The following is a 21,661-nucleotide window of genomic DNA, read 5'->3' as shown; positions in this document are numbered from 1 at the left end:
AACGCCCAAATTGCTGAGAGCAAAATCAATCCAGATCTTCCCATTAAACCCAGAGCATCCTTTAGTGGAGGAACAGCTGAGGTGGAGGTAGCTGAGCCAGATTAGATTAGAAAAGACTAAATAAGAGAGCGCGTGTCTGAAAACAAGAGACTGAGTGGAGCAATTAGTCGCCTGACAGAGTGAGTTTCTCCTTCCATTAGTCTGACTGGGAGTGTTTAATTATAGCCGTGGCCTGTGGCGGCAACACACGGCTCTAACAACGACGACACAAATGATGTTTTGCCCTAATTCAAAGCCGCGTCCAGGGAAACCTCCAGTTATTTGCTTTCACTTTAAAATCTGCATCATAAAGCCGCCTCTCATTATCCCCCGCCCGCGGTACGATGGATCCCGTTCCTTAAAGTCGTGTTGTGTCCGTTTATTACCGCTCATTTTTACAGCAGCTATCAGATAACTCTGACGGGTGGGTCAATTGGACGGCACGTCCACTGTCTCTCCGCTCGCTGCATATTGAATTCACCTCAGCGCCAGGGGATTTATTACTGTGACAAGACTTATCTCCCTGCCCACCTGTTCTCCTAAATTACCCGTCCATGGACATCAAGAGTCCGGTGCTTTAATGGCTGCAATGCAGACTTTTAGAAAGCCATTTTAACACAAGATATATATAGGAGCTTTTTATTTAAAAAAAAGCACTAAAAGAACAAATAAGATGAAAATATAGGGCGACAAGGTTTCGCTTGCCTTTCTACACATATGAATATCTGCGCCATTTTTTGACCTCTTTCAGTCAGAAACACATTTACGAGGTCAGACGCTGATGTTGGACGGTTCCGGCCCGCCGAACAATTTAGTCTGGCTCGGTGGCTAAATGCATTATCATTATAAACAAAAATAAAAATCTTTTTTTTTTTTTTGCAGTGTCCTGTCTGGCAATGTGGCAATAAGAATTGTTGTCTTAATGTCAAAAAGAGCTCATCAGATTTGATTTTCACAAGTGGAGCAGTACTGCTTTTGCCATAGTGCTCTGCTTGATTTATGAATGTAAATAGTTTTATTATGATTCATGCGGGGAATATCTCAAATGATATGGACACTACAATGGGAAAGTAGGAGAGGAAAGGAAGAACAAGAAGAAAAAAGAAAAGGTGAAAGAAAGAGGAGATAAAAGGAAGAAAATAAAACAATTTCTGAAAAAAACATGTACTCTGTTTAATTGAAAATCTGCAGTTCCTATATTGTCCACGAGGGGCGCTTTGTTTTAATCAGCAGATTAAGCTTCAGGTGTGGAAAATTAACTTTAAATCATTTAATGTTTATCTGTTTGATGTATTTTGTCATGCAGGACAGTGTTTTTAAGTTCCAAAAAATGTGAATAAATGTTTTTCAACATTGTACAATCACTGTGATCAGTTCTTATGCATAATGCACAAGTAAATGTTTAACTGAATAAAAGTATTGTTGAAATTGCACATACTTTTCTTAAAAACGCTGAGGTTATTCATAATATATTGTGTAGAAGTGAAATTCATTTAATATAAAAATCAACAACAAGTCCACATTTATTAGTTCTATTTAATCTTGCAATGAGTTTACTCGTGTGGCCCTCTTGAGATCAGATTAAGCTGAATGCGGCCCCTAAACCAAAATGAGTTTGACTGTTCCCAGACTGAATGGCTGGTTGCATAAATAGTCCCAAATGTCTTGTTCTGTTTCAAGCACCAAGTTCCCTTCCCTGGAGCAACGTGTCTGGAGGTCAGTCTGCGTTGCATCCAAGATGGATAAACAACAAAAAAAAATATCCTGGTCCAGCTAACATTCAAGCCACTTACCTACAAAATGTTTATGAGATATGGATCATAACCTACAGGAGGAGTTATTTATTCCCATTTATTTCCTGATAAGCGCAACTGTCAGGGATTTTTTCCTTTAACCATAAACCAAATCTGTCACTGAGCCCCTCTGTCATTAAATGTTACACCTTTTATTCTTTTAGCATTAAGACAAGCCAGAAAACAGCAGGGATGTTCTCCGTCCGTGCCTCCGTGTTCCTCACAGGGCCTGTTACGGATCTGCGACATCAAAGCAGTAAAATCATCTTTGGTTTCCAAACAGGAGCCGTCTCCGTGTTGCTCTGCAAGCCGTCTTCACCCTCTTTTCTATTTCTCTCTGAAGCAGTTTTCATTTCTTTCATCCTCCAGCTTGAGATCTTTAAGCATGACTGCTGTCAGGACTGGAATAAACCAAGCGTCGAAGGTATGCTTGTGTGTTTCTGCTCCTCTCGAGAACGACAGACGGGATTTTATCAATGTGAAATGTTTAGATGAATCCCCCTTTTCAGAGCTTGTTAAGGATGAGAACCTTGCCCCACAATGTACACATAATTAAACCACTGAAGGGTTATTATAAGGCTTTAGGATAATTATGGCAAACAAAAAGGATCATTACCTGAAAGATCAGCAGCCTCAATGAACCCTTTGTGCCACTGGCTCACGTCTTTCAGGATAAAACGGGTATTTACTGATGGATGGACTGATCTGACTGCTAAAGCTCAGAACTGGATACGATTCCTACTCCCTGCAGAGTTATGAACAGAAATTACCAAAAGGGAATCAAAGCGGTATGTAAAATTAAAGAAAAAACACCCTAAGAATCTGGTAGTCCAGACTCAGACAGTAAGTAACGCCTTCTGTGGTCAAACTGCATTAACAACAAAGTACACTTCTGTTTTAAACATATAAAAGTCCAATCTAATTTTCAGTGGTGGTTCTTATGATGACAACAGCGGGAAACTCATTTCCACAGGTTGCTGCCACACATTTCTCAAATTTAAAGTCCACAACTTTGAAGACTATAATTTGAATGGCTGGATGAATCTTTTACACAATGCAATGGGGATTAAAGTGTTTTAAAATCCATAGTTTCCTTACTTTAGACACAAACATCCCGTTAAAATAAAGTCCCAGATGTTTCCACATCTTGTAGGAACCTTGGTGTTGCGGTTAAAACATTCCCCACAGAACATCAAATGTTTCCAATTCTTCTGACAGACAGACATTGGTTGTTTTTGCAGGAATTGTTTTAAAACTGAGTCTCGGTCCACAGTCCATTAGAGGCATGTTGTGAAATAAAACAAGCATGCCCACCCTCAGGTTGCCGAACCAGAAACCCTGATGTAGGTGGTAACCACCCGTTACCACCTACATCAGATCTATGAATGAAACACAACAAGTCCTTAGTGCATCTAGGAAGTAGCTGATACAATTCAGAAAAATATTGTGAAACCACTTTATTCTCTGCCCAAAAGCTGAACATTGCTATCTTTGATTGATTCTCCCTGTTCCTTCAGATGTAGATGAACCACTGAGTCTGGATCCGATGAGCCGATACAACCTGAAGACCGTTAGTTCAAGAAAGAGGCCATCTGCCAAACACCAACACTAAACAGGGGAGGTAGCCTCAGGTTTCATCTTTCCAACACCTACTCTGCAGCCATGAGTCGTCTCCATGGGGAGTTTTTATAACCATTCACACCTGGAGACATGTGACCAAAACATTGGCCGTGTAAGCATCCTTAGTGACGTTCAAGTGACAATCACTCAACACCAAACAGGATAGAGGTTTGGGTCAGTGACTCATTTGAGTTTAACAGCCAATTAGTGACCCAAACAGCCAGGTTAGTGTGATTGCTCTGACCTCTACTTAATTCAATTCAATTTTATTAATGTAGTGCCAATTCACAACACGTCATCTCAAGGCTCTTTCCAAAGTTAAATTCCATCAGATCCTCCATGTTGGTCAGAAAGTTTCCTCTCTAAGGAAACCCAGCAGGTTGCATCAAGTCTCTCCAAGCAGCATTCACTCCTCCTGAAAGAGTGTAGAGCCACAGTGGACAGTCGTCTGCATTGTTGATGGCTTTGCAGCAATCCCTCATACTGAGCATGCATGAAGCGACAGTGGAGAGGAAAACTCCCCTTTAACAGGGAGGAGAACCTCCAGCAGAACCAGAACCAGGCTCAGTGTGAACGCTCATCTGCCTCCACCCACTGGGGCTTAGAGAAGACAGAGCAGAGACACAGAAAGCTCAGAAGCTCACATTGACCCAGGAGAACTTTCTATGTTAGATGGTAATAGTGGATGATCTGCCTCCCCTGATGATGTCACAGCTAACAGAACGCCAGACCAGGTGTACCTTCTATGAGGAGAAAAATGACAGAGAACAAAAAGTTAAAAGTAGAAATAAAAAACAATGTAAACTGGAGAGCAGTAGGAGAACTCAGCAGAGTGAGAGAAATAGACCCTGATGTCCTCCAGCAGCCTAAGCCTGATGCTTCCAACCATGAAACAACCTAAAGAAACCTTTCTGGGTGAGCCGTCTTCAGAATAGTCTCCATACATTGGCTGGAAGAAGTGGTTATTTGAGCTACTGTTGCATCTCCATCGTCTAGAACCAGTCTTCACATTCTACAGACATTTCCTTTGCACAGCTCAGGGCTATCGCCAGCGCATTTCAGCATCACGGCCTGTTACGCTGAAATTAGAGGGTAACGGTGAGTAGAAGCACGGATGTTTGAGAGCAACGTAGAACGTCGGTGAAGCTCTTGAACGTGCATCAGCGCACCTATAAACCTCCCGGACAACACAAGCTAACGCTAGCTGTTATTAGCTTGATGGACAGCCCTCTTCGAGTAGCACTACCTAATGCTCTGTTGTGAGAATGAATCCAGAGAATCAGCCCAACGACCCACCAACGTAAGCACTGTTACGTTGGGAAAATAATCTGGTTGAGGACTGGATGTTTTGCCTTTTTCAGTCCATTCTCTGTAAATCTGAGAGACTGTTCTGTGTGGAAATCCCAGCAGATCAGCAGTTTCTGAAACTCCCAAACACGCCCATCTCAACAACCGTGCCGCATTCAAAGCCCATTAATTTTAATTTCTTCCTCACACTGATGCCGTTTGTCGTCTTTATCACGTCTCGATGCCCTGAGTTGCTTCTTGCCATGTGAGCCGTGAAGCGGCCGGTGACTGTAGTCTGAACTAACATTGGGGTCAGGTGACTCCAATCATTTACTCCTCCAAGGGAAGGAATAGAAAGTCTTCTGAAAATAATATACAAATAAATTTAATTATGTGTCTGATTTGAGTATTTCCTTTAATAACCTTTGATCTCAATAGCTGAAGCTTCACTACGATTTAAGCCACACGTGTCAAACTCGAGGCCCGCGGGCCGAATCCTGCCCGTCAAGGCAATTTATCCGGCCCTTAAGAGCCAAAGAAAGGCATATCATGTCATAAAGTACAGGCATATATCCTTTTAAATTGTATAAAGTGGCTAAAACTGTTCCTCCATAATGTGAATGTTGAGTTTTTTAACCTGTGTAGTAACAGCATCCTGCCACTAGATGTCAGTTTTTCAACAACACATTAAAACAACCCAGAAATGTGCAAAAAGAGAAAAGGTGATGCAGAATGATGAGTTTAAAGTGTAACTCTCCACAATATCAACTTTAGTTTTGCAGTTAAACTGTATAAACTGGGCGTAAGGGTGGTACTTTTATGTTACTGTGCATTTTTTATATGTGTATGTGAACTGAACTGAAATTATGAAACCAAACGCATCATCTATACACATGTAACCGGCCCTTTTAATGATTCATGATGCCAAAGTGGCCCAATGTAGAAATGAGTTTGACAGCCCTGGTTTAAGCCAATAGGTACAAAATGGTTATCGGGAATAAAACACAAGTAGAAAGAAACCAAAATGAACCGTGTGGGTATGGAGAGGAGGTTTAAACTGCTGAAAGTGGAGGATTTCATTTAGAGAGCTAAATATGTCCTCTGCCACCCAGTGAACGAGGTACAGATAAAAGTTTCTTTGTAGACGTATCACTTCCTCGTGTTCCTTTCCCCCCCCCTCATACAACTCGCCAACATCCATCAGTCAGAAGTCTGAGTCTAGGCTTCATGTGTTTGGGTTCCCAGAAGTTGGAAAGAAAACGCCGGCCAACAAATTGGCCTTTAAAACTCCAAACACCGGCTAGCTGTATTTGGTAGAGAACTGGAACAAGGTACAAACGCGGTAATGGAAAACATTAATCCTCCTAAATGCCCAGGTCCAAACGGTGGGAGTCTTTGAAAATTCTCGGTTCATACTCGGTAAAAGTCAGAAGCGCTTGGCTGAAAAGTTAGGAGTGAAACTGAATCCAGGAATGTCTGTGGAAGCTGCAGCCAGGGGAATAAAGCCTCGCGGATTTTCTCCTTCTGTCTAACCTCCTTAAGCCTTGTTCCTTCTATCTGCTCCTCATCACTCGCATGTTTCTCTCTGTGTGTGTGCGCCTCCCTCAACATCCCAACCCGTGGGAACGAGTTCAAACAAACCTGGCTTTCTGACACTCGAGATCCCTCCGGGACAAAGCAGATCTGAAGCCATCCGGGGTTTGAGTCTGCTCAATGAACGTCTTTCTTTCCTGTCTGCTTGTCCAAAAGGCAGCTCTGGCAATAACATTTTGGATTAAACAAACAAAAAAAAACACATTTATAAAATGCGTTTGACAAATGTGGTCTAAAGTCCTCCATTCACTGCCTGGAGAGGTTTCAGATGTCTAATATTTTCCTCTGAAGTGATGCAATGCTGCCAAATCTGTATGGCTGGAGGTGTATGAGCAATTAGAGGAAAGGAGGGTTTAAAAAAAAAAAAAAGATTGTATTAGACCAGAGTGAATAAATCTGGCAAAACACCCAGAAGACAACATTTGACGAGTAGCAACAGAGCAAATAATATTAATGATCGTCTGCTGCTCATTAAAGTTTATTTAAAGACAAACAATCAGTAACCCATTTAGCCAAATCCTGACATTTTAAGTTATGTTTATGTCTGCTGTCATCAGAATTAGAGCGTTAAGTTGGGTTGAACTGAACATTTGCACACAGAGATTCATTCTGCAGAAAATGCTGCTGCTGCTGCTGCCGCTGTGGGGTTAGTCAGGATGAGAGGGAAACCCAGAGAACACGCCACAAGAGGGTTTCACTGTGAGCTAACAAAGCACAAACGCATACCGCGTAATAATGAGACGACCGCTGGGCTGGGTTCAAGAAATGTACTTTTCGAAAAGATAGACATGGCAACGTATGAATGTAGGAACTTAGCTGCTGCTGCTTCCTAAATCCATTAAAAACAAACAAACAAAAAAAAAAACACCTCAAAGATGTTTTCAAGCACCGTGAAAACCTTTGTTCTCATAGGTTTGGTACTGAAGGGGTTAGGGATGGGAATCCAAAACAGGTTCCCGTTCAGAAGCGGTTCCGTGTTTTCCAATTCCGTGGCACCGTTTGGCAGCTCGCTAAACGATTCTCTTTTCGATTCCGTCGTGCCGCGGCTCTGAGCAGCACAACGTTTTATACGCAAGTTACGCACACGGCGTTCAGTAAGCACGACGTGACCAGGCTTTAAAGCAAAACAAAAAAATGCTGCCCCATCGGGTAAACGGGAAAGTTTAGCTTCATTTTAAGGAAGAGAATGATGACAACGAGGCGCTTTGCAATCATTGCAAAATGGCATATACATCCGCGAGAGGAAATAGATCCAACAGGCAGAAACACCTGCGCACACAATATGGCATACAATTTATTGAATGCCATGTTTTTGATTCTTACCGGACAGAAGCTAAAGTTACGACCAGCATGGAAGGCAACTCTGGTGGTAAGTAGCTAGTTTTACATCACTGGCTGGTTCCTAGTAAATCATATGCCATTTCTGGAAATTAACCAATTTCCTACCTCTCTTTGGGGTTATTAAGGGAGTGTGCCTTTCTCGTTAATCCAGCCCTTCATTGGTAGCATGTTTAATTAGAACTACTGGAAGCTGGAATTCTTACATGATTCTAGCTATTGCAATGGATGTAACAAAACATGCTACGAAGTTGTTCCGCAGTTCAGGGAGCGAGAGAAAGGTGACGCTTGTTTATTTAAATCAGGGGGAGATGAGTTTATTTCCCAAAATTGTACAGTAATGCTTTTTCATTAAATGGATGGCTTCTCCTTAAGATTTAGATGACTGAGGTTATCTAAAGAGAGATTAATAAGCAACTGTCACAACAAACTTACATTTTCTTGTGTTCTAAACAACTCATCTACTGTATTTAAGTTTGTTCTTATATTCCTTTTTTTATTTAAACAAATATAAATGTTACTCCAGTTGCACATTTGCTGTGGACATCTTGACCTTGTTAGTTTGTAAGATCGTGTAAACAAAGTTGATGCTCATCATCAAACTGTTTGTTCTCCTTTTTCCCCCAAATTGGAATCGAAAAGAGAATCGAAAAGGAATCTAATCGTTTCACAGAATCAATAAGAGAATCGAAATCGTGAAAATCTTTTCAATTCATAATCCTAGAAGGGGTGAGCATGGATCTCCGTGTATCAGAGCCACTTGGAACGGATGAACGGGTCAGGCCCAGTTTGTGCTAATTTTAGATCAGCAGAACCACTGCGCTCCACTCAGAGATGGTTTACACTACGGCCTCATGGAGGGCGGTAAACGCGTTTGTCTGGTAAGAAAACGAGACCAAAATAAATGAAACGAAAGAAAGAAGTGATTAATTACTACAACATTGGTGGAGTTTTGGGAATCGTTGTTGTACCAGAGAGATAAATGATCCAAACATCCAGTCGACTATCACTGCTTTACTATCAAAAACAAGCTCTACAGTTGTTTTTGCCACAGAAAAGAACCTCATTAATAGAAGATTTTTGATTAAAATATCCCTTTTTCTTTGATCTCATTTGGGTTTCCATTAACTATAGGCCAGAATCCTAAAAGGTACAAGAAATATTTCATTTTAGTTTCACGTTCTGAAAAAAGAAATGCAAAATCTAACTTTTTGAGATACACCCATATCCTCCCTGACTATGCACTGCAAAAAGGGAACTAAAATTAAGTAAATTTTTCTTGAAATGAGTGCATTTTTTCTTGATTTGAGCAGGTAAATAAGATGATTTGCCAATGGAATAAGATTTTTGCACTTAAAGTAGGAACAATTCATCTCCATCATCATTTTTCAGGTGTAGAATATCTAATTATCTTATTTTAGGGGTAGAACTACTAATCCCATTGGCAAATAGTCTTATTTACCTGCTCAAATCAAGAAGAAATGCACTCATTTCAAGAAAAAAATTACTTAATTTTAGTTCCCTTTTTACAGTGTATAGTCAGGGAGGATATGGGTGAAAAATAGACTAATTTCTAGAAAATTTGACTTACTTTTAGTTCCCTTTTTTGCAGTGTGTATGCCCCCACCCGCCCCCAAACCAACACTCCTCAGAGGACACCAGCTAATGGAAGGTGTCTTTAATCCCAAACATCGATTCATTGGGCCTAAAATGCAGCTTTTTTGCTTTAGTTTGCTCCTTAAAAAAAAGTTTCTGGAGGAAAAGGTTTGTTCTGGGTGAGCCGAGCGTTTTACATTCATGGCCACCGCCGGGCGACATTAGCCATTCATGACATCGAGCCAGAGGAACATTGACGCTGATTGGCCAGAGCTGGAGGGATGCGAGGCGCTATGATTGGTGGAACCCCGGGGGGAAATTGACTTCTTATTGGTGGTAATGAAGAAGCTCGACGAGGAGCATGGCTGAGGGAAAGTGGGCATAAAACTAAAACAGCGAGCAGGATGGACACACACACACACACACAGCAGGTAGATCTCATCTATCAACACCCACGCATGCATCAGTCCCAGAGTCCACAGCAGCATAACACAATTTATACTGCAGAGACAACAGAGGCTGCAAGAGCAAACTATATCTGAGGCGTTTTTTGAAGAGACTCATGAGGGGCGCGGTGGACTGAGACCGGAGGAGAATAAGTTTCTGTCAGCGCAGTGTAACCCAATTGAGATGATCTGCAGGTCCTGTAGCCGTGGTGTTGGAAGTCAGACGCTTTCTAGCAAAACTAGGAATAAACCTGGGATCAGATTTGATTTAATGAGAAACACACTGCAAAAACAGAGCTAAAAATAAGTAAAATGTTCTTAAAATTTGTGCATTTTTCTTTGATTTGAGCAAGTAAATAGGATAATCTGCCAATAGAATAAGATTTTTGCACATAAAATAGGAACAACTCATCTCCATCATCTTATTTCAAGTGCAGGATGTCTAATTATCTTATTTTAGGGGCCAAAATACTCATTCCATTAGCAGATAATCTTATTTACCTTCTCAAATCTAGGACACAAGCACAAATTTTAAGAACATTTTACTTATTTTTAAATCCGTTTTTGCAGTGCAAACAGCCTGTCGCTGACCGAAGGTTCAAATACAAGGCAACTCAGACAGCAAGACTTCATTTCTAGACATTAATATAAAGCTTACTTTTGCTTCCACAGGCTATAAACACCGACCCTACCAAACCCCAGACGCTGTACGGACGAGGACGGATGCACCAGAGTCTGTTTTCCTCTTTCATAAAAAAGTCAAAGGGAAAAAATAAGAGAAAAAAAAAAAAAAAAAAGTCAAACCTGTGAAAATCACTTAAATTCCTCAGTGATTTCCCGCCATTAAGAGGAAAAAGCAGCAACTGAGGTACGGTGGTGGCTGCTCTGGTTCTGTAGGTGCATTTAAACATACAGAGAAACTAAACCCTGGAGTTTAACGCCGAAGGGGCTGATGCATTGAAATGACTGTTGTCATTTCAGCTTTTAACTGTTTGCTCTCTCTCTTTTATCTTCATAGAAGGTACACCTGGTCTGACGTTCTGTTAACTGTGACATCATTCAGAGAAGACAGATCACCCGCTACAACCATCTAATGTAGAACAGATTACTAGATCAATGTGTGCTTCTGTGCTTTTTTGTCTCTCTTGTTGTGTCTCTGTTCTGTCTTCTGTAACCCCAGTCGGTCGAGGCAGATGAACGTTCATACTGAGCCTGGTTCTGGTTCTGCTGGAGGTTTTCCTTCCCGTTAATGGGTGGTTTTTCTTTCCACTGTCGCTTCATGCTTGCTCAGTATGAGGGATTGCTGCAAAGCCATGGACAATGCAGACCACTCTCCCTGTGGCTCTACGCTTCTCCAGGAGTGAATGCTGCTTGTCGGGACTTTGAAGCAATCAACTGGTTCCCTTATATGCAGGGTTCCCACACTATTGGTGAACATCAAATTCAAGGACCTTTCAAGGACTTTCCAGGACCAATTTCCTCAAATTCAAGGACCACAAGTGGCGGCATTTACCTACTGTGACCGCTGAATAGGTTATCATATTTTAATACAATGCAAATTCAATAAAAGACTAAACAGCATAGAAGTTGTTGGGTCAGAAGCAATGCAAGAAAGTGGACTTAATTTATAGCCTACATTGATATTGATCATATTCATAGCCTACATTTATATCCACAGTGCATGGCTATGCCATACTACATTACATATAAGATGTACATTAGCCTACCGTTTCATGGAATTTATGGAAAAAAGTGCAGCATTGAGATGTTCAGAATTATATCAATTTGTTTCACTTACTTACATCTTTGATTAATCTAGTTTTTGACTTTGACTCTAAAAAGTCGCTAAATATAGCGACAAAGTCGCTGAGTTGGCAACACTGCGTGAATGTAACCTATTGGACGCACGTAGGCCTAAACCGTAGCCTAGCAACTAACGAAGAAGAGCGAACGTACTTTTGCAAATTAAAAGTCTGCGGAATCAACATAATTTTAAAAGATCGTGTGGTAGTAAAATAATGACACGAGTCGTCATCCGTGTGAACTTTAAACCCCACAAAAAAATTCAAGGACTTTCAAGGACAAGGTGTTTTTTTGGCAGTTTTCAAGAACTTTCAAGGGCCTTGAATTTATTTTTTCAGATTCACAAACTTTAAAGGATTTCAAGGACCCGTGGGAACCCTGAATATAGGAAATTTTTTATCAATCTGTATAATATGATTGAATTTGACTTTGTAAAGTGCCTCGAGATGACATGTTTCATGAATTGGCGCTATGTAAATAAAATTTAATTAAATTGAAGGGAGGCTGAACGGACCGGACCGCACCGTTGGGTCAAACAGGCAGAGAAAGACGAAAAGAGATGATCTGCTGAGCCACAAACCGGAGAGAAACCCTCGGATCCGTCCGGGTTTCTGCCCAACAACAAACAATTCGAGGTTCTAGTTTACAGGAGTCAGCGGTGCAAAGTGCAAGTTGGTGACATCCCAGCAGAGCAGCGGCGCCGGGTCGGCATCAGAACAAAGACCCACTGTTGGGAGGAGAATAGAAACAGAGGGCCACTCGGACCGGTGGTACAACATGGAGGGAACCCAGTTGACCGCCTTACTGCACAATGGCATAAAAATGTCAATATTTCACACGAAACAACAGTTTTCAGACCAGAACCAGGCAAACCCAGCAGTCATAACAGACATCCTCTTTAAAGCAGATTGGTGTGGTTCTGTTCTCCACATCTTGCAGGTTTATTCTGCCACAGAAGCACAGTAATGTCCAGCCGACCCAAACGACTGTCAGAACCGAGGGAAACCTTTCAGATAAGTTATGATTTCACAAAATTATACGTGAGGATCTGAGCGTTTTTCTGATTATTCGCCTAAAGCAGGGCTGTCCAAACTTTTTGTTAAATAGGACCAAAATTGTCAAGTCAAAGGAACTCAAAGGCCAAAAAATTAGCATATTTAAAAAAAAAAATCAAAAACATTGTTAATTTTTGACCTGCTCTACAAAATATTATAATTTAAACTAAATTAGTCATTTTATTGTCGGAAATGAATGTGTAAATTATTGTAGATCCAAAATTTTATATAGGAGTTTTGCTTATTTGTCGTATTAAAAGATGATCATCCAATATGCAAATTTTTTTGAATAATTTAACAACAAAAAAAAAACGCCAAGAAAACACTTTACTGTTTTGGTCTGGCAATATAATAACAGTATTTGTGTCAGTTGTTGTTTGAAAACACTTGCTGTAATCAGCCAATTTTAATAATTGGATTCAAAGCAGATTTTAATGCACCAAAGTATTCATTTAAGTAATTAAATATCATTGGATAGATGTTGCTATGAAATTGGAGATGATCTCAAAAGTGTTTATTAAAAGATGAATACTTTTTGTTGTACCTAACATTTTGAATTGTAGGATTTTAACTTTCCTGTAATAATTTTGCCCTAATTAAAAACTAAAATCTTCCATCTGCTTCAGACACCAAATCTTTCTGGAGGGGGGGGGCACTCTTTGGACACGCCTGACCTAAAGAATAAAGCTATGTATGTGTAATGTTTTAATGCTTTAGGTACGGGTGCATTGTGGAGCCCGATTACGGATGAAATGGCGACACGTTGGTCCGATTCAGCCATCGTGGAACGGTTCTGGATTTATTTTAAGTGCAGACGAGCCTTTAATGCTTAAAATAAGCATATAAACAAAAGGATTTGATCTTTTTAAATCTACTGAGTGCAATTTAACCCGTTCTGTGTCTGTTCTCAGAGAACAACCAGCTTTATGGAGAACCCAGCTGACGGGTCAGGGAGGAAGTTGCATGTGAGGAACTCAGCAGACATGAGGAACACTGCAAAAACGGAAGTAAAATGTTCTTAAAATTAGTGTATTTCTACTTAATTTGAGTAGGTAAATAAGATAATCTGCCAATGGAATAAGATTTTTGCACTTAAAATAGGAAGAACTCATCTCTATCAACTTATTTCAAGTGCATTAAATCTAATTATCTTATTTTAGTGGTAAAATGAGTCTTTCCATTGGCAGATAATCTTATTTGCCTGCTCAAATCAAGGACAAATACTCTCATTCAAGAAAATTTTATTTATTTGTAGTTATAAATGGATCCTCTGTAACCTCTCTGTTAGTTAAACGCACAAATGTCAGAAAAATCCTGGCAGTTAACTTCTGAACGGGTTATTATAATTGATTCATGAGAGTTTAAACACACCATTGGAGCTTTTCTGTCTTTTATGTTCTTCCCTCTAACTCATTTTGCCTTAATTTGAATTATTACATGAATCTTTTGTACTTTAGTTGAGCTCTTTATTCAGTTTATTCGTTCACTTTATGAGCATTTGCTGGACCTCTGTGAGCAACACCTTCACACTGAGGCTACATTACGCCTGTCCAAAACCTGAGATTATAACAATTTAACTGGTTTACTAAAATAATTTAAATTACAGCAGTAATTTATTCTAGATTACTGATTACTGATTTAACCTGAATACATGAAAAAGACAAAAATCTTGGACTTTTTAAATAGCTGTATATGTTTTATGTCGGAATAGGGATCCTGCTAAGGAAGAACTGAAAGAAGTACGTGTTTCAGAGTTATTTACACTTTTTGTAGTGAGATTTGGCACCAGCATGTGGTTCTGTGCATCCTGGCTGGTGTCAGTCGGCTCCGGGGCAGCTGTGGCTACAATGTAGCTCACCACTGTCAGGGTGTGAATGTGTGGATGACTGATTGTAAAGCGCGTTGGGGACGTCAGTACAAGCCATTTATATATATTTCTGTAGTCCTCAGGCATGAGCCCATATAGTAATGTATAAGCAGAGTTGTTTTTTTTTTTAAAACGGAGGAAGAAGACTTGTCAGAAACCAGCAGAAGCCGTTCACCGTTAATGACTCCATCTGCAGCTGATAACGCCAGCGGATCAACAGCAGGTGTTGCGCTCACAAACCAACCAAACTGGTTGAAAAGCGGCGCTTACACTGCAAAAACAGACTAAACTTAACTAAAAATAAGTTAAAATTTTCTTGAAATGAGTATATTTGTACTTTATTTGAGTAGGTAAATAAGATAATCTGCCTATGGCATAAGATTTTTGCACTTAAAATAGGAAGAACTCATGTCCATCAACTTATTTCAAGTGCATTATATCTAATTATCTTATTTGAGGGGTAAAATGACTCTTTCCATTGGCAGATAATCTTATTTACCTGCTCCAATCAAAGACAAATACACTCATTTCAAGACATTTTTCACTTATTTTTAGTTCTGTTTTTGCAGTGTACGATCTCAGATAAGCAGAAAACAGCTGACCTGCAGCAGGAGTAACACACTGCAAAAACAGAACTAAAAATAAGTAATATTTTCTCGAAATTAGTGCATTTGTCCTTGATTTGAGCAGGTAAATAAGATTATCTGCCAATGAAATCAGTATTTTTACCCCTAAAATAAGATAATTAGATATAATTCACTTGAAAAAAGGGGATGGAGATGAGTTCTTCCTATTTTAAGTGCAAAAAAATCTTATTCCATTGGCAGATTCTTTTATTTACCTGCTCAAATAAAGTATAAATACACTAATTCCAAGAAAGATTTACTTATTTTTAGTTTCGTTTTTGCAGTGCAAAGACGCGCACCTGCCCACCTATAAAGGCGGTCTGCCCCGCCCGTCAACCTGTGGTGCCACACAGAGCAGGACCGGGGAACAACGTCTCACCAGAATTGCTAAATGGTGCAAAATAACTTGTTTTATTATTATTCATGCGGTTTTACTCCATCTTTAACACACTTTTGATGCTGTCATGCTTTTAGAGGCAAATATGTGACGAGCCATACTTGAGGAAGAGGAGGAAGGCAGAAATGTTGCTCCGACTGATCTAAAGATGGCAGCTGGAGGCTCCTGATCCTTAGAAGATGCTTCGCTGTAGATCCTGAGCTAAACCTACGATTTTTCTCCCCCTCCTACACCAGTGAAGTTTATTAATTACTCATTATCAGGGCTTTCAAATGTTTCCCAAGACATTCAGATGTGCCTTTTCTTGTTCTTCAGTTCAGTAGAGGAGTAAGAAAGTCCGGCTGGAGAACATTGTTTTGGTCTCCTGGAGGGATTTCATCCAGCGTGATGAAACCCGGGGAGCCGGTTCGTTCATTTCAGCTCAAATCAACTCTGACATCCTTTGATCCGTTAAACGCAGCAACAGAGCACCTGTCAGCTACCGGGTTTCTCTCCTCTCCTTTTTTTTCTCCTTTCTTTGGATGTGAGTTTTATCTTTTCATGTAAAACGTGTGTCACCGGGATCTGGATCCAGCCCAGTCTACGGAGGCCTTCAGTCACAACATCATAAGGACTTAAAAATGAGCTGCAGAGAGATGTCGGGGCGCTCTGACAGCTTTCCCCCGCTGCAAACGGGTCGTGATGAGCGCCGCAGCAACAACCCTGTGCTGCTGCTGCTGCTGCAGGGAGGGGAACACTGACAGGTGTCTGCTCAGGTATTAGAGACAATTAAAGCAGAAACGGGTTCAGCCGGTGAGCAGAGGATGAAAAAACCCACCTGGTGTGGTCCAGCTCATCACTGCCGGGTCAATGGGAGGTGTTCTGTAATAAAAGGTGGGTGTGTGGGTGTTAATCGCTCAGTCCAGCACCGAGGACGCGGCCACTGAGCTCCGTTTGCGTAGCACGGAACAATCTGTACGCAAATTTACCGACATGAACCGGCGTCATGTTAGTTTTCCTTCTCTTTGCTCCGGCTGAGCAGAAACACGTCTGTGTGTTGATGTGAAGCCATATTTATTTAAGGAGATTGATTCCCGTCCTTCCAGGCGGTCCGTGGATCTCGCTTCGTTTCCCGAGTGCTTTGAGAATAAATTTGCTGCGGCTGGAGACTCGCTTTAAGTTTGCCGATCCATCTCAGTTCATGTCTTTCCATTTATTTCTTCGACAGACGTGTTTTTTTTGGGTTTTTTTTAAAGTGGGTCAGAGTAATCAGAACTTCAGAAGCCCTAAAACGATGAAGTTTAACCAAAGATTCTCAGATGGATGTAGCTCTGGACTTTGACTAGGCCGTCCTAACACATTAATCAGCTTGAATCTAAACTGCATCCCCGCAGCATGGTGCTGCCACCACCACACTGCAAAGATTTTTTAAACTTATTTTTAGTTTAATTTAGTCTGTTTTTGCAGTGTATCAGTGGGGAGATAGCTAGAAAATATTCCTCCATAAAACCGTCACTACAGCAGAGAGTAGACACGACCATCTGGGTTTGGACAATCCCAGGAAGACGAATTCTTTGGAGTCAAGCTAACAGCTGCTTCCATATAAACTTGGAAAAATCCTAAAAGATAACTCCAGCCTCGTCCATTAGTTTCAGGACTGTAACAAAAGATGAGTCTTTGTCTTTGCATCTTATCCCCTCTGCTGCTGTCACTGCTGGACAGCTGGCAGGAAATAAAAAGCTGACAGCGATCAAACAACAACATATTTCATTATTAACCTCGACTCCAGAAGGGAAATAAGACAACTTCAGGTACACTGCAAAAACAGAACTAAAAATGAGTGAAATTTTCTTGAAATTAGCGTATTTGTCCTTGATTTGAGCAGGTAAATAAGATTATCTGCCAATGGAAAGAGTATTTTTACCCCTAAAATAAGATAATTAGATATAATCCACTGGATATAAGTTGATGGAGACGTGTTGTTCTTATTTGGAGTGCAAACATCTTATTCCATTGGCCGATTATCTTATTTAGCTGCTCAAATAAAGTACAAATACACTCATTTCAAGAAAATTTTACTTATTTTTAGTTTAGTTTAGTCTGTTTTTGCAGTGTAACCTGACAGGGGAATAGAAATAAACAATCCAGGAAGTAATGTATTTAAGAATTGGATTATTAATCACCTGGTAATTCAGGTTAATCACAGCTTCGGTCCAAAGGGCAGCTTAATGCAGGAGTCGAGCCTGAGAACACACAAAAAGAGGAAAAGTTAGTCCAGAAGCAAACAAAGAAAGGTGTCCTGGGTCACTTATAAAAAAATAAAATAAAGATTCTGGTGAATCGATGAATTAAAACCAGTTTGGGAGCACTGGAGCGAAGGAGAAGCAGGGGAAAAGATTGAACGGCTAAATGAGATCCTCAGCTTCGCTCTGCAGAGCAAAAACATTTTTCTCAACGCAAAAGAAAAAAAAAAAAAGGAGCCGATATAAAAAGCCAGCTTGTCCCCGCTCGCACCGCTCTGTTGAAGTTTTAGCTTGTTTTTGTTGAAACATTTTAACTGTTTTTCTTAACTTTGCGTTCTGCAGCTAACCTTCTCTCCCCCCCCCCCCCCCCCCCCCCCCCACACACACACACACAGAGCTCCTCATTAACAAGGCAGGCTCTGTTTCAGAGGCTGTTTGCAGAGAGTTGCACTAAAGATGAGTGTGTGAGAGAGAGAGAGATTGTTCTTTGGAGCCAGAAGACAGAGATATGGCCTTCATTCCCGCTCAGATTAAAGGATTTAGAGCAAGAAGGCTTATTACAGATCCAAAGAAAGAGAAGAGGCAGAACTTGCCCTCCTTTCCCCTCTGTTCGTGGCTGATTAAAACAAAGATAACTCTCCCTCCCAGGCTGAGAGCTGCTGGTGGGGGGGGGGGAACACACACACACACACACACACACACACACACACACACACAGACTCATTAAAATCCAGCCGTAACAATGACTCCTCTGAGCGCTGAGGGATTTTAACCTGTCGGACATCCAGCGCATCCACACTGCAAAAACTGAGCTAAAAACAAGTAAAATGTTCTTAAAATGTGTGTATTTGTCCTTGATTTGTGCAGGTAAATAAGATTATCTGCCAATAGAATAAGATTTCTGCACTTAAAGTAGGAACAATTCATCTCCATCACCATATTTCAAGTGCAGGATGTCTAATTATCTTATTTTAGGGGTCAAAATACTCATTCCATTGGCAGATAATCTTATTTACCTGCTCAAATCTAGGACAAAAACACAAATTTTAAGAACATTTTACTTATTTTTAGATCCGTTTTTGCAGTGCACATCGTCTTCCCAGACCACCCGGACCCAAAAAACGCTTTCAGGCCCAGTCCACACGTTTAAATCAGGGAAGGCTAAAGTTGAGCCTGTTCGATCCGTTCCTGGGTGTCTTTGTTTGGGACCGTTGTTCTGATGGAGCGCCCTGCTGGGTCGACCATTCAACCATCTGACCCAAACTGTCCTCCTCAGATGAAAACGAAAACCAGTTTGCATGTCCACACTGCAAAAAAGGGAACTAAAAGTAAGCAAAATTTTCTTGAAATCTGTGCATTTGTCCTTGATTTGAGTGGGTAAATATGATTATCTGCCAACGGAATGAGTATTTTGACCCCTACACTGCAAAAACGGAACTAAAAGTAAGTAAACATTTCTTCAAATGAGTGCGTTTGTCTTTGATTTGAGCAGGTAAATAAGAGTATCTGCCAATGGAATGAGTATTTTGAGCCCTAAAATAAGATAATTAGATATACTGCACTTGAAATAAGATGATGAAGATGAGTTGTTCCTATTTCAAGTGCATAAATCTTATCCCATTGGCAGATAATCTTATTTACCTGCTCAAATCAAGGACAAATACACTCATTTCAAGAAAATTTGTGTTATTTGTAGTTCTGTTTTTGCAGTAAAACTTTCTTGAAATTAATGTATTTTTCCTTGATTTGGGCAGGTAAATAAGATTATTTGCCAATGGAATGGAGTATTTTGATGCCTAAAATAAGATAATTAGATATCCGGCACTTGAAATAAGATGGTGGAGATCAATTGTTCCTATTTTAAGTGCACAAATCTTATTCCATTGGCAAATAGTCTTATTTACCTGCTCAAATAAAGGAAAAATACATTAATTTTAGGAAAATTTTACTTACTTTTAGTTCCCTTTTTGCAGTGTAAAATACGATAAATAGATAAACTGCACGAGAAATAAGGTGATTAAGATGAGTTGTTCCTATTTTAAGTGCAACAATCTTATTCCATTGGCAGATCATTTGAATTTGGACTTGCCTGCTCAAATTAAGGACAAATACACAAATTGCTTTTAGCTCCCAGGAGTCACTAGGGCTGGAGGCTCCCGTCAACTGGATCGTATTGATCAGAACTTCAGTCTATATTAGTTAATTTAGCAGTAAATCTAAATTTATTACATATAAAACTGACATTTCACTGGTAGTTTTCGGCATTGAGGCCACCAAAGCTGGACTTCTGCTTTAAAAAGTCAGAGTCAGAGAAAACCAGAGCAGACTGGACCGTACTCCAACCAGAACCGGACTGCAGATCATCTAAACCAGAGGTGTCCAAACTTTTCATCACGTGGGCCAAAATCATCAAGGCAGAAGTACTAAAGGGCCAAAAAAGAATTTTTGAAACAGAAACAATTTCCCAAAACAGGTACCGCAAATTGCTTTTTATCTGCTCCACAAAATATGAGTGTGCGGTATTTTAATTAAACAAATTAATCAGATTTCCTGTTGATATTTTAAAAGACAGTCATCTAGTTTAATTCTTTTGGACTCTATTGAAATTTTTTTTTTTAACAACATTCTTGGCTGTTCTTAGCAAGAAGAAGAAGAAAGTTTCCTTGAAAACGGTTGTTTTAATTTACCCAATTTTTAAACATGGATTTAAAGCAGGTTTTAGTACGCCAACATTTGCATTTGAGTAAAAGTTATTGGATAAATGTGGTCCTAATTGCAATGAAACTAAAGGGAATGTATAAATTGCAGACATTAGAAAACAAATGCTTAATGTTGTACCTGACATTTTTAAGTATAGATTTCAACTTGTCTTTAATAATTTAGCCTTAATTAAAAATGAAAAGTCTCGATCTGCATCAACCACCTGTACTGGTTGTGGGCTAAATGATCCTGAAATCTCAGTCGGGGGGGGGGGGGGGGGGGGGGCCTCAAAAAAATCTGTCCAGGGGCCACAAATGGCCCCTGGGCCACACTTTGGACACCCCTGATCTAAACGGAGCTGAACTGATTTATATGATCGGGCCGATACGTCTGCTGTAAAATGACTTTCAAAGAAAGTAATTTAAATGAAAAAGCTCTTTTTCTTCATCATTTAAGATGAAGCCTGCATGCTGTCATCTGCAGGAGAAGCTGCTTTTCAGTTTTTATCCTCTCCAGGCTGTAAAACCCCGACAGAAACCGGCTCAGAGATGCTGATCTTTGGTCCTGCAGGAGAGGAGAGGATCTTTTCCACAGTTTAAAACATTTTCCTACCCAGAAAAAACGCTCTTTGGTTCTGCATCGACTTCAGTGGAAATGAACTCAAGCGTCTATTAAATCAAGCCGGATATATATAAACACATCGTAATCTGTTTTCCAGTTGCATTACTTTCTCCACTTAGAGCAGCTTTTTAATTATGAAGCGAAAATGCGGAGGAAGCGGTGTAGACAAAGTGTTGAATTATGGAGCAGGAAATGTAGCTCTGTGTGAAGCAGATGCTGCTGATGATGATCAGTCTGGTTGTTTCCCAGTCTCCAGCGGACTGTAACTCCTGTACTTAAACTCAACTCAGCCGCTCAGTTAAAGCAAACCAACGCAAACGTTCACAGTTATATGGATGTTTAGCACAAATTTGTCGACAGTCGGCTTCTTCTTCTGCCAGGAGCAGCAGCTAAACGGCAGTAATCTGGTAAAACCCAACGCAGCACTGCAAAAACTGATCTAAAAATAAGTAAAATGTTAGTGTATTTATCTTTGATTTAAGCAGGTAAATAAGACTATCTGCCAATGGAATAAGATTTGTGCACTTAAAATAGGAACAATTGATCTCCATCATCTTATTTCAAGTGCCGGATATCTAATTATCTTATTTTAGGCATCAAAATACTCATTCCATTGGCAAATAATCTTATTCACCTGCCTAAATCAAGGATTTTTACC

General features: G+C 40.2%; 1 protein-coding gene across 3 annotated transcripts in view; it reads right to left on the bottom strand.

Annotated features, from left to right (window-relative positions):
- LOC105937131 (plexin-B2) overlaps positions 1 to 21,661 on the bottom strand; it is a 239,638-nt gene that overhangs the window by 96,200 nt on the left and 121,777 nt on the right. For all 3 annotated transcript variants that reach the window (XM_021324427.2, XM_012878283.3, XM_021324428.2), the window contains one exon: positions 17,623 to 17,682. The gene's annotated coding sequence lies outside the window, so the exon portion shown is untranslated. The remainder of the gene's footprint in view (positions 1 to 17,622; positions 17,683 to 21,661) is intronic.

Source organism: Fundulus heteroclitus, chromosome 17 (assembly GCF_011125445.2).
Source record: "Fundulus heteroclitus isolate FHET01 chromosome 17, MU-UCD_Fhet_4.1, whole genome shotgun sequence".
Classification (NCBI taxonomy): domain Eukaryota; kingdom Metazoa; phylum Chordata; class Actinopteri; order Cyprinodontiformes; family Fundulidae; genus Fundulus; species Fundulus heteroclitus.
The sequence above is the reverse complement of the archived record's forward strand: the minus strand, read 5'-3'. Positions and strand labels throughout refer to the sequence as shown.